Genomic DNA, 13,746 nt, shown 5'->3' with positions numbered 1-13,746 from the left:
CTCATTCATGCTTAGCGCTTTATAACCCTCTGCATTTCGCCCTGCAATGACCCTTTTGCCCCTCCCTTTTCTCCTCCCATTTCCATTCTCTACCCTCCATCCCGCCACCTGCATCTTCCTCTATTGTAAATTCCATCGGTAGTCCTTGTAGACTCTATCCAGCTCACAAATGCTCTCTGTTCAGTTGACGTACACAGCCACAGGGTGAAACAAAATATATGAAATACTAACAATGGCCCCACAACCCCACGAGCCAACACAGAATTATCTTTGATAATAATTGTATTTTTTGTTTTGTTAGTTTTACAATATGATTGTTCGGGAAATGGAAGGAGTGGCAGAAGATTTTTACTAGTTTGAAGGAAAATTAAGGTTAATAGTTTTAAATTAATTTGATTTACTCTTTCCTTTTATATTTTTTTCCTATCAAGATCTTCATCTATCCACCTTATTTTAAAATCAACTCATTAAAATCTTTTATCCTCTTCCCTCTGTTCCCCTCTAAAGAAACAGATTATTAATATACTGTGAGGTCTGAAATCTAGTTTTATATAAATTAGATATTCAATCATTAGGAGTACAAGGCATCACTAATTTCGGGTTTATTTATAAATTAATTTTAAGCATGAATTATAAAACATGTTAATGTTAATTGACAGTCTTGAATGTTTCAGAAACTATATTTTAATTTTTAGGACTATCCTTGTTTCAATTTTCATCGGTTTCATTAATTTCTCTTCCCATCTTAATCATTTCTTTCAACATTCCATCAAATTTTTCAGAAGAGAAGTTTATATTTTATCAACAAAAATTGAAAATGTTTATGAGAAAGTAGTGTGGAATAATAGTTCAACATAATTTACTAAATATTAAGGATAGACGTGGGGGAAAAGATATTTGATATTTCATATATAAACTTTTTAGAGTGGCTTATACAAAAGATTGACAAAAGCTTCTTAAAAAAATGCTTATAAAAAAGAGTATCCTTTATGAAAACGGCGGATTTGCTGTAAATTTCTTTTTGACTATATTATATTGATATTATTGCAAGGATTATATCATTTTTCTAATTTTGATCGAACTGTACACATGGCACAGGCCTTCCTTTAATTTGAAAGCTAGGCTAACTTTGATACTCTTTTTTATAAAAAAAGGTTCGTGGAGGGACAATCTCTAATTCTTTTGATAAGATACTATGTAAAATATTTATTATATTATTTTTATATTACCACCTTTATCTAATATAGGTTCTTTTTTTTTTCCCAAAATCACGCTATATGAGTTTACATAGAAATAAAAAAATATTTAAGTTTTAAATAGAGTTAATAAATTTTAAATATTTTTATTTTTATATTAATGATATTATCTCAATATGCTTTAAAATAAATGAGCGGAGACTTGACAAAAAGTTCGCGCAGTTGGGTGGGAAAAAGCAGGGCTGGCATGGTAGCATGGGTCAAAGAAGAGAAGAGAAGAGAAGGGCAACATGAGAAAAAATTGATGAGAAATCTAAACTCAGCGCGGGCCCACGATTACGTGGCATGTCCGCACTTCCATGCATTTTAGCGCTTCTCTCAATTTATGCTCTTCCAATCATTCTTTTGTGTTTTCAGTTCCAAAAAAAAAAAAAAAATCCTTTTGTGTTTGGGAAGATGCAACCCCATTACCCCGGGAGCAACTTGCACTGCGCATCGAATTTTAGTGTGACAAGATTTATTAGTTCATCCACGTAATTTTGTTAAAGGAAAATATAAGATTGATTACCACAAAAAGAAACAATTGATTCAAGTGAATAAATATTTAATTCATAATTTAAAAAATATAAGTTCACATCTCATAATTAATATGAGGACATGTTGTATGTGATTTGTAAGTATTTTTATAAATATTTTTTAAATTTAAAAATATGCTCTAGTCATGTCGAGCTCTTACAGCCTGATTTGCCTGATTAAAAGTATATGTTGTATGTGATTTGTAAGTATTTTTATAAATATTTTTTAAATTTAAAAATATGCTCTAGTCATGTCGAGCTCTTACAGCCTGATTTGCCTGAACTTTTTAGTCTAAAAAAGTACAGGATTAGCAACCTTTATAAAATGTTTCAGGGTATAAAGAAATTAATTTTTGATCAATTAAGCATAGGGCTGTGCAATTGTTTACGCTGGCCAGTACGAGTATGGGTGGGTTGGCCAACCGGATTTGGGCAAAACCCTTTTTCTTTTTTCTTTTTAAATATGTATATGCAAAGACATGTCACTCTTCATTCTAAACAAAGAAACAAAATCAAAATACAAATAGATAGCTATAAAATGTAAAAATCAATTCACAATATCACAGATTTTGATCTCTTCATCTCTTCAAAAGCATGGCACTCCTAGTACAGGATTAGTATAGCCCCACGTCCACTTGCATATAATTTAAACCAGAGCAAAGTTAACCCACTTTCACAATGTATAGCCCCACTTGTGACGATTTCACAACATGCTACTGAAGACATTTCATGAATTTATACGCAGAGTTAAACAAAATAAGAGCATTTCACGAATTAACCCAGACGCAGAGTCATAAAAAACCAGAGTCACTCACGAATTAATCCAGACGCAGAGTCTAACAACTAAACAAATTTCAGATCAGGCGACGAGGTACATAAACTAGGTGACATCGTGACAGTGACACAAACCAAGGATGACGTGACGAGGTTGAGGGACACGATGAAGCGGGACGAGGGAGAGGGACAAAATACTTTCTTGGTTATAAATGTGCTTGGGTCATATAATTTAAATTTATTTCAATATTTTTCCTGCGTATGACATATTGACATGTTCCCTTGAACAGTGGAAATCTGGCGAGAAGCCAGAAAGTGTGGCGAAGACAGTAGCCTGCGACCAAAGCAATAAGAATGGGCTCAAGCTATACATTCAACATGGGCTTCATGGATTGATACAAAACAAAAAAGAAACAGTTGTGAGAAATAATGGAAGCCCAAATAATGAGATGAAAGAGGTCTCATATATCAAGTCCCCTCAAGGCTTGAATCCATCAATCGTCATGTTAATCAAAGGAAATTAAAAACATGATCAAATTACATCTTCATGCATAAAGGCCCAAAAATATTGTTCTGGTATTGTGAATAATAAATTTTTTAAAATATATCATATGATGGTAATGTGGTTCTTAAAAATATCATATTTTTAATGAATTAATGAATAATGATTATTTCGAAATTATTTACTTCATGAATTAGGTCTGGATGGGAGTTGGGTGGTTGGTGAGTCGTGAGCTTGCATTTTATCATTGTCGAATTGGTTAGTCAAATCCAAAGGTTTAAACTAGCGGTGAAGAGTCGTAAAAAAAAAAAAAGAAAAACTATTAGTGAAGAGGGATGAAAAAATAAAAGGAAAAAGAAATAAAAGAAAAGAAAAGAAATTAAAGAAGTAAAATTGATTAGTTAAACAATGACTTATCTCATCATTCGGAGGCTGTAAACAATATCACACGCTTCTATAAACATTTAACGCTTTGTTTTCTAAAATACCCCTTAGAGATATTGTAATTGGAGTAATTATATTCTCCGGAGTAGTTATTGCACTACCACCGCTGCTTCATTTATTGAGGGCAAAGGGAAAAACAATTTTTTCCAGATAAAAATAATTCTTAATATGTGTGCTCTATAGGAATTATTAATTAAATCATTGATTCATGTTTTGTTTTTAAAAATCTCTTGAAATCTCCATGCTATGTTCTTTCTCTTGTCTTTACTAAATGACACTTTTTAAAAAGATTTTTTATTATTAATATAAAATAGATGATGTGAGTTATGCTTCTCTAATATTATCTTCATTTAAATTTATTAACTAAAAGAGAAAATAATATAAATTAAAATTTTTTTTATTTAAATAGGAATAAAAGTAAAAACTTATTTTATTTTTTAACAAAGTTAATAATTTAAACATCTCCATGATTCAGGTGGCTAAAAAGTGTCTTATAATATACACGAAAAAGGATATGTGTGTGCATCTATATCTATATATATATATATATATATATATTCAAACTTCTAATAATGCGATTCATTTGTTAAATTAAGTGAAATTCCCGGTTAACGTTTGCTCTACTATATTTTTATTTATTTAAAATTTTAATTCCATCAGTTCAGTACACAGCACAGGCCTAGTACAATTTATATGAACATTCCATCCACTTCATATCCATTGCTTCATGCTCTTGGCAAGGGGGAAAAAAAGGAAAAAAAAAAATCTCATGCTCTTTTTCATCAGAAAAATCTCATACTCTTGAAGTTTTAGGGTGTGTTTGATTCAAGAGAAAGAGATGTGAGAATTTTAATGTTAACTTATTTAATTTTATTGGAGGGGAGGAGAAGGGATAAATTTTTAATATCTTTTGTTTGGTTTAGGAGGAGAGAAAATGGGAGATGATAACTAATTTACTATTATATTTCTATACATTAATTTAATTTTTTTTATTTTTTCTTGGAGAAAATAATTTTACACCTCAATTTAAATTGTATAATTTTTTAAAAATTCACTTTCATCCTATCATATTATCAACATTATAAAGAAAATTTAAACCGATAATTAAAATGATAACAATTTTTTATAAAAAAATAAATAACTAAATATATAATAAAATATGATGAAATGTATTTTTTTTTAAAAAAATCCAATGAGACCAATCGAGGTTTGAAAGTGAACCGCAATCTAATATGAATTTTTTTAATATAAAAATATTAAAAATTAAATAAAGATAAAATAATTAAAATATTAGCTCCCTTTCAAAAAATCTTAATTTGAAGGGGATCAATTTGAGGGGAGGGGTTTTAGGAGAGGGTCTCACCTCTCCTCTTCTCTTCAAAAACCTCCCAACTAAACACACGTTTAATTTTAATTCTAGTCTTTCCCATTTTCTGATCATTTCATACCATGTTTTAATTATTTCATGCCAAACCAGCCCAAATGTACAAAGAATCCGGATCGATGGAACTCGTGGCCCCAGATTGACTGACCTCACTCTCGTCAATGTCAAATTGGCAATACATAAATATATTTTTTTACATTTCAATTATAGATTTTTATTCAAGAATCCTCGTTTAAATGTCACTTTAACTGCTGAAAGAATTTGAGAATAGGCTTCCAAATCTTTACAATTTTCCCACTCAGCACAAAAACGAAAAAAAAAAAAAAACCTGACTGACTGATTCCATGCATAAATTGCAAATCTTGTGGAACAGACACTGCTTGTCACGTTCCAAACATAAATTACAGAAACCATCTGAGATAATACAGAGTTCAGCGGGGCGAACCTGGTTATCCGAAACTGGGAAATAATTTATGATACACTTGCCACCTTCGACTTCAACATTCACAAAATCATTTATTAATAAACAACTTCAATGCATCTATTTGATGCCCACATTTTTGCTGCATTAGACAGCTTGTTCTCCTCCACATTTATTCTTCTCAACTTGGGAGATTTCTCAACAAACACCTCAACAGCCTCAGATTCTATCCCACCACAATGCATGATATCCACATTTTCTAGGAATTTGCAGCTCCTAACACAGAAATCATTGCTGCATTTGTGAGTCCCTTGCATCCTCTCAGCTTCAGATCACTCAGATGAGTACAAGAAACTGACATTGAAATGAATTCCTTATCAAGCAACAGCTCATTATGCGACAAGTCCAATTTCCTTAATTGCCTCAGCTGCTGTCCCAAAGTTGCAAGCAACCCCGATTCTCTCTCTACCACATCGCAATTTATCAGTGCCAGTTCTTCAAGCCCACAAGAGGCCATTGATGTGCCAAGAAGCTTTAGACCTTCACCTGTCACAAGACAGCAATTCTGAAGCCTTAGGCTTGAAAGGCCTCTGAAATTCGCCGCCATAGCTGACAGGTGGTCGTTGTTGAGGTCCAGAGGTAGACGAAGGTCGAGCTTCTGCAAATTGGACCGGCAATGAAAGAAGAAGTGAAGCAGACCGTCTCGGCTTCCACCATCGTAAACCAGAAGGGAATTCAGAAACTGACAATTTTCAGCTAGATGCAAGAGGACCCCATCAACCACGCTTCTGCAAGTTCTCAGTTCAATTTCTTCAAGATTTCGCAGGCACTGAACAAAGGAGGAGTAGGGCCCACCGATTCCTTGGCAACTCTGGAGCCTCAATTTCTTCAGGTTCTTGCAGCTCCTCCATAACCATCCCACTCCCCAATCGTCTCTTCGTATGCCCACCAAGCACAGACTTTGCAACCCGAACTCTGCAACGGTTTCATCACTTTCCCAAACCTCAAATTGATTGCTCGGATCAATTTCTTGTCCGCCGGAGGAGGGCCAGGTAATCGCGAGTTCTCTCAGGGATGGAAAAGACAAAACCCACCTAAGAGAGACGGGCCTGGGGAGGTTAATACAAAGAGAAGTCAAACAAGTACAAGCGGTGGAGAGAGAATTCAGAGAGGACAGGGAAACTGGCCCGGACATGAATCTCAGAGCACGAAGCCGGGAGCAGCGAGAGGAAACGACGGCGAGGACATAGTCCGAGACTGCGGAATCGGCGGAGGCGGAGTCGGAGGAAAGAAAGAGAGACAGAGAGGAGAGAGATGAGTGGTCAGATAGGAGGGAAGAGAGAGAAGCAATATCAGAGAAGCGAGGGAGAAGGCGAAGAGAGAGGGAGGTTCTGGAAGAACGAAAGAGGTAAAGCCAGCGCTTGGAGACGAGGGAGACTGAGGAAGACGAAGAAGGTGGAAGCTTCATGAAAATCTCCTGAAGGACTTCATCGCACAGTATATTATCCATCTCCACGTTGCTTCAGATGATCGTCTAGTTCTCTCGGCTCTCCCCAACTATATAACACTCTTTCCCCTCAATCTCTCAAGCGTTCTGATTTATTTTCTATAAAAGAGACTTGCGGTGGAAGGCGAAGCTTGCTTAGACGCAAGAGAGGGGCGTGAACACACGCTCCCGACTTGGGCGATGAAATCCAGACGCCCAGAAAATCCTGACGCGAGGTGCGGTCACGCAAAATTCAGGTGATGCTTTATTTTAAAGAAATACTATTGCAGGTTCCATCTTCGAAGTGAATTTAATGATTAATAAATATATAAATATTTTCAGAAAATAGATATATTAAGAGGTTAAGGAATGAAATGAGATGGAACGGTTATGTGACAGGTGGCAGTGCTTATTGTGGCTTCGTAGATTGTAGTAGAGGGGAATTCGCAGCTCAAGCTTGCTCATAAACCCGTGTGGCTAACAACCTCATAAAATCGGGCATTTATTGTAATTTTCCCAAAAATAAAAACTGGGAAGATTGAACTTGAAAGGCGACGCATAATGCCACCGAAGACTTCAAATTTTAATAATAACGTTTTTTTTTCTGTGAAGAAATTAAGACTTCTTTTTACTGAGGATGATAATTGAAAACTCTATAAATACATTAATAATAATTATAAATTTTAAATTATTAAAATTTTAGTAACAGATCATGATTTAAAAAATAAAAAAAATAAAAAATATATTTGAGATTATTTATAATGCTAGTTAAAAAATTTTGAAATTCATGAATCTCAAATCAATCACTTATGCTTTTTTTTTTGTTATCAATATATAAATAAATTACTTGAAAAATATACTAAATGCATTTAAAATTATTTGTAATGTTAGCTTAAAATTTATAAGAGTCAATCGTAAATCACAATCAATTATTTATAATTTTTTGCTTTTGCTTAGAAAATTAATAAAAGATACTGAGGAATCTTTGTAATGTTATTTGAGAATTTACAAAAATAGTCAATCAATAAAAGATAATTTATTATTAGTAAGAACTATAATTTGTTATTGGGATATTAATAATATAAGGTTTGTAATTGTCATTAATAATCTTGTGGGATTATTTGATTTTTTTTTGCCAACCTCTTTATTTGATCGAAAGCATACTAGAAGCTCAGTTGTGAAACATTATACTTATGTAATTTATGATTTTTAGCTAAGCTTTTAAAATCTTAAAACTCAAATAACACAATAATTTAAATATTAGGCTTTGAATAATTCACCGTTAAAGTTTCGTTGGTTACAACTCAGTTTTCGGTATTTAAAAGTTCTTACACTTTTAATTAAGTAGGGGTATTTTAGTCTATACGAATTATTTTATCAGACAACGACCTTGGCTTTTTCAATTTTATTTTCAAGAATTTAATGTCTTTTTTTAAGTGTAACCACGGGTCTTTTAAAGTGTTCCAGTGTCATTCTTGCCATGAAAGATTTTAAAAAAAAAAAACTAAAACAATTTACAAGGTCTGCTGCAAGCAAAGGTAAGGAAATCTAACTAATCAAGAAACTAATTGAAAAGTTAATAATTAAAATATAATTGAATTGTGATCATTATAAATAAAATATTTTATTAAATCTGTCAAAATATTAATTTAATGATTCATTGACAAGTTGACCCATAGTTCTATACGATGGTCACAAGAGAGCTGGTTTACTTTCACACTTCACTGATCATGTTTCATACTTCATAGTAGGTTTCCATTTATATATCCGATTTGAAGACCCTGTCTCAATGCAGAGGATTCGGTTGAGGACAGAGAAGGAAATTTTGACTTCTGCCTTCGCAAAATTTGTAATTACAAATTACCCTTCTTCTCTTTCCTTCTGTCCTTCCTCTGCCCCAAGACAAAACGAAACGAGTACGGCATATCCAAATTTATTATAGCTGTGGCTCGCCTGATTATATTTTTTCAATTTGTTGACTTCCAATGTAATTTGTAAATCAAAGCCCCTGATATAACCTAACAACTATATAAGCTCAAATACAAAGTTTTAGAGGAGATGACGATGTTAGAAGTTGCGGGTCAATTGTTAACACTTTAAAAACTCAAAGATTAAAAACAAAGAATTAGTGGTGAAATGTAAGTCCAATCACAAGTAGGAACCTAATTAGGTAGCCATCGCTATCTGGTAGGGCCATTCCCTTCTTGAAGTTATACTCACATGAGAGCTTAGCTGACAAAGAAGAATGCGTTATGTCCATTAATAAAATAGAAAGCAGCAAAGGATGGGATATCTCTAACTTCCTTTTGCTGGCACAAAAAGAAAAGAAAAGAAAACTAAAAGAAAAAAGAAAATTGAAATTTGGGGTTTGGCTTAAACAAGCACATCCTCAGCCACAACTCTCACTCGCTATTTTCCCCTCTAGAAGATGATCTTTTTAAGCCTCATCATTCCCCCTCTGTTCCTTCTTAGCATGTCTTTATTTTACTGATTCTAGTCCTATTACATATACACTTCCACTGCCATTTTCCAGCACTAACAGAAAAGGATACAGAGAAAAGCAAGAGGAAAAAAATAATTATAAAAGCTGTTGATGCTGACTACTTTTGACGGGCAATCCATTGAAAGTAGCATTTTAGCTGTGAGGTTTAGTAATGCAGATATATTGATTGTTCCCGTATAGTGAACAATTCACATGTATTCTATTCAGCAGCAGCATATCTTTGTCAAGTCAGTGAAGAAGCAGAAAAATGACACCAAATTGTGGGTTAGGGAATCAGAATCTGCCTTTGCTCTTCTTCTTAGAGGCTTTGCTTGTTATTGCTACCAAATGGGGATCTCAGCTTTTCCCTAAAGGCATATAGTTACTTGGTGGATGGGGGGCAGAAATGTATCAACCATTAATTTTGGAGCATATTATTAGATTATCCCGAGAAAAGGTGAAACAGGAAAAAATGACATTGTAAAGGAAGGAAGAATAATGGCATATATCAGCAACAAGATGGAGCCCATGCATGTATTTATTTGGTTTTTGCCCCAATCAAGTGTGCAAGCAGCAGTAATCAGAAATTTTTACCAGAGACCTAACCATGTGTCCATCTATATCACAACCAGGGACCAAAGATCAGCAGTTGCCACCTACCATTTTCATCACCTCAGAGCTCAATTAAAAAAGTTTCGGGAGAGTTTATTTCACACTACTCACTTCGAAAAACATCCATCCCTCTCTTTCAAACTAAAATCATGCTTGACACTCACTTTCCTTGCAATAAGAGATTAGCTCTAGTTATGTCTATCTTGGAAATTTTTTCTTATATCTATTAAACCATTATTATAAATACTAAAGATACATTTCCCCAATTTAAAACAAATAAATAAATTATCTTTCAAAACAGAAAAAAATCACATCAAGATAAAATTTTAAATTATTTTAAATGTTACAGATTTGATTTAAAATTAAAAAAAACATTCTTAAAAAAAGGTGAGTGTATTTCTAGCTAAAAAAATTTCTTCGTTTAAAAGACGTTGAAAAAAAAAAAAAAGCCTGCCAAAAGGAAGCATTACAATCAAGATAGCAATAAGAAAACAAACAAGGCCCTGCTTGTCCATTAACGAAGAATACATATCAACAATGATGAAATAAGATGTGAATGCATAGTGCCCAGCATGGTAGGTGAACGAGACCCAGATAGAGGTAAGTAGCACTATTCCATACCCAAAGGGTTTCCAACCATTCCCAGAAGTCGCCAACACTAATACCACTATATCCTTCGAATACACCCTTCAATAGAAAGTAACTGGCTGGCGGAAACCCAATGAATCCTAAAACAAGATTACAAGTTATTCTCATAAAAGATATCAAGTTCCTTGCTTTAATGTCAATCTTCAAAGGTCGAGCCATCAAACAAATTGGGACGATAAGTAAAGCCCCAATTTCTGCAGTAGCAAAGTTAATGACTGACGTGAGAGACAAACCAATGAAAGCTGCTGATATAGTTACCGACTTTAAGCTAGCCCATTCTTTTTTTCTGGGATCGAGATGCAGCAGCTTCAGAAAATGAAGAACCCAATATCATGTAAGAAACTAGAAGGCCAAAAACCGATAGCAGAATCCACACTATGAAGCAAGTTTTTGTGGTTAAATTGGGCATTTGACTTATGAAATATGGGAGAACAGAAACAACACCCCCCCATAAGTGGAACACAAAAACCTTTCTGGCTGACTTCAGCCATTTCCAAGAATTGAAATTGATGTCCATTTTGGATGCAGGAGAGGCTTGAGAAGCATATTTCTCTTTGGTTGGGTAGAATCGGAATTACTAGCTTCAACGTGAAGAGAAGCCGCAACCACGGGAAGTGGAGCAACAAGTAGCGCAAAAGATATCATGTAAACTCCAACAGACACAAACTTACTAGGGGACGTCAAAAGGTACAGAAAGAATGACTGATGAAACTTCTCAAGAAGGTTGTTTACTGAACGTACGACTCCTTCTAGCAGCCTGCAGCAAACAAGAAAACCTTTGGTTACAATGACCAATTAAGGACAGAAATATAGGATGAAGTTGGACCATATATTCAATTAAAGAAAGTGCATTCATATGATTGTGGATCAATATAAAAATAAGCTGATTTAATTTAATTCTTAAAAAGCTAGATGCTTTTCCACAAAGCATAGATTTGCTTGTTAAACCACTAGCCATTCTTCGAAACAAAATTACCTCCCACAAAAGGCAATAAAAAAAAAATTCCAATCATTACTCAATTAATTGTCATCTTAAAGATTGCAATAATTACAACTCTTGCAATCTTTAACACCACCATATAATAAATTAATACAGCAATAATTATAATTGCAAGCCAACTATTTTAATTTTCGAGACACATCTAGCAAATAGAAACAGCAACACAGATAAATGATTACATACTTTCCACCACGGATAAGGAACTCATTACGCCTGGATACTTTAGCAAGAGGAACTTTTGATGACATTTCCAATGTAATCGCATCAACTTGATAATCACGAAAGGCACCATGAGGACCAGTGGGAACACCCAAACCCTGAGAAAGAACAATATACTTATTATAAAAACATTTATAGAAGTGATCTCTCTCTCTCTCTCTCTCGGGGAAGGGGGGGAGTTTAAACAGAATAAAACTTTAGATAGGTAAAACACCTGGTAATACAATGAACTTGCAAGTGTAGCAGTGCCCTCAACATACTCAGTGGCAGGGATACCAAATTTCCACTGGGGATTCAAGCTCCTAGAAATTTGTCCCAGTGATTCAAATATGACACCCAAAGTATAAAGCCACCTATTGTGCAGTAGAGACCACACCTTCTTTACCTTTATCTGCAAACCTTGCTTATGTACTGCTAGGTAGTTTACAATATTGATGAGGTCAAGGTTTGGCATCTGCCCATTGGATGCCTCAGCATAAATATTAACAGTGTCCTCAAAATAATCACTTTGCTTCGCAACTTTAATTACAAGTGCTGCAGCCATAGTTCCAGCACGTCTGAAACCATCATATAATTTTTTCTCAGAATAAGGCTTCTGTCCAAGTTCGTAAATAATATTGCTCTCACAACATGTTTCACTATTTTACTACGTCAACTCTGCTAAAACTAGGGCTTGATATTCTCTTAGCCAAGCAGCAACAGCAGAATATTCTCCATATCGGGAATCAGCAACAAGCCATATGATATCCTTTGCTAGCCAAGTAGCCCGAGTAAGAAGTGAAAATACTGAGTATGCAATGCCAAAGAAAAAGTCTCCTCCACACCAACTTTAAATGAATTGAAAGGTGTCACCAAGACAATGGCTTCTTTGCCATCCCCACGCGGTGCTCTTATAATTCCAACTGTGTTAATTCCAAGTGATGAACAACTAATATTTTTCCCGATATTCCCAGAATCAGTACTTGTAAAAAAGTGCAGCGGATGAAACTGGTTCAACTGAGGGTAAAACTTGTGATGAGTAACTTCAGCACCCAAGTCTGACATATACTGTGCTATAAGTCTTTGACTTTCTCTGCATTGAAATACGAATTGAATCAAACTTTATTTTATTTTATTTCTTTTATTTTGAATCTCTTTGCTGCTGACAGGTAAGAAGGGAAAGCAAAGGATAACATTTGATTAAATGTTTCGATTTGAGAGATGATTAAATTATCTTGCACACTTCCTCAACATCTAATATAGTAAATTTCAGCATTGTTATTCATCAGTTTTCTTAAAAGCTGTAAAGGAACACTCCTTTGTCGTTCCACATGCAATGTTGTTTTTATTATATATTGCAAGTGTTTGAACCGTTGTTCACATCTCACCCTACCTTTACCACCTGAACTAGCCTCAGGTAGCCATTCCACATGCAATTTCATCACCGAAGTCCTTTTTCATATTTTTTTTCAAACTCATCATTGCTACTGCCTTCTTTTAGAAAGATGAAGAGCCTGATTGGGTCATTCTGTAGTGGAATATAAAAACAGTATGCGCACACTCCATCAAAGAAAAAAAAAAGCAGCACCAACGGCATGACAACCTTTTCAGATTTAGAATCATCTCCCTACTAGAATTTACTCTAGAGGCAGAGTTTTTTCAACAACAGTGAAATAGTGAATGACTGAAGGGAATGTATCACGTGTAAAATAGAAATCCATCCAAAAAATTGAAAAGTGCCACATGCCGAAAGCATAATTAGCTTTCAGTATCTATCTATATTTATCTCTCAACAAGCTTCAAATCTAGATGCATAACTTTATCAATTATTGCCAATGACTGAAAATATCGTATAAACAAAAAGGAGAGATGAAGGTCATAGATAAAGAGAAAGTGCTTACAATTCTGACCCCCTGGAAGTCAGCTGCAAATCAGTTAAGTCCGTCAGCAATTTATTTGCCACTGAGGCATCATGACCAGAGAGCAATTGCTTGCAGAACCTGGATAATAATAGCGCAGCCAAA

The 13,746-nt window shown here is 34.4% G+C and overlaps 2 pseudogenes; both read right to left on the bottom strand.

Annotated features, from left to right (window-relative positions):
- Positions 1-5,193: 5,193 nt before the first annotated feature.
- LOC129299614 (F-box/LRR-repeat protein 4-like) lies at positions 5,194-6,989 on the bottom strand (annotated as a pseudogene).
- Positions 6,990-10,360: 3,371 nt separating this feature from the next.
- On the bottom strand, positions 10,361-13,730 carry LOC129299613 (uncharacterized; annotated as a pseudogene).
- Between the last annotated feature and the right edge of the window lie 16 nt (positions 13,731-13,746).

The sequence above is a fragment of the Prosopis cineraria genome, unplaced genomic scaffold (genome assembly GCF_029017545.1).
Source record: "Prosopis cineraria cultivar Desert tree isolate PC_DT_omini unplaced genomic scaffold, ASM2901754v1 PC1228, whole genome shotgun sequence".
In the NCBI taxonomy this organism is placed as follows: Eukaryota; Viridiplantae; Streptophyta; class Magnoliopsida; order Fabales; family Fabaceae; genus Prosopis; species Prosopis cineraria.
This window is presented reverse-complemented; position numbering and strand designations above follow the sequence as displayed.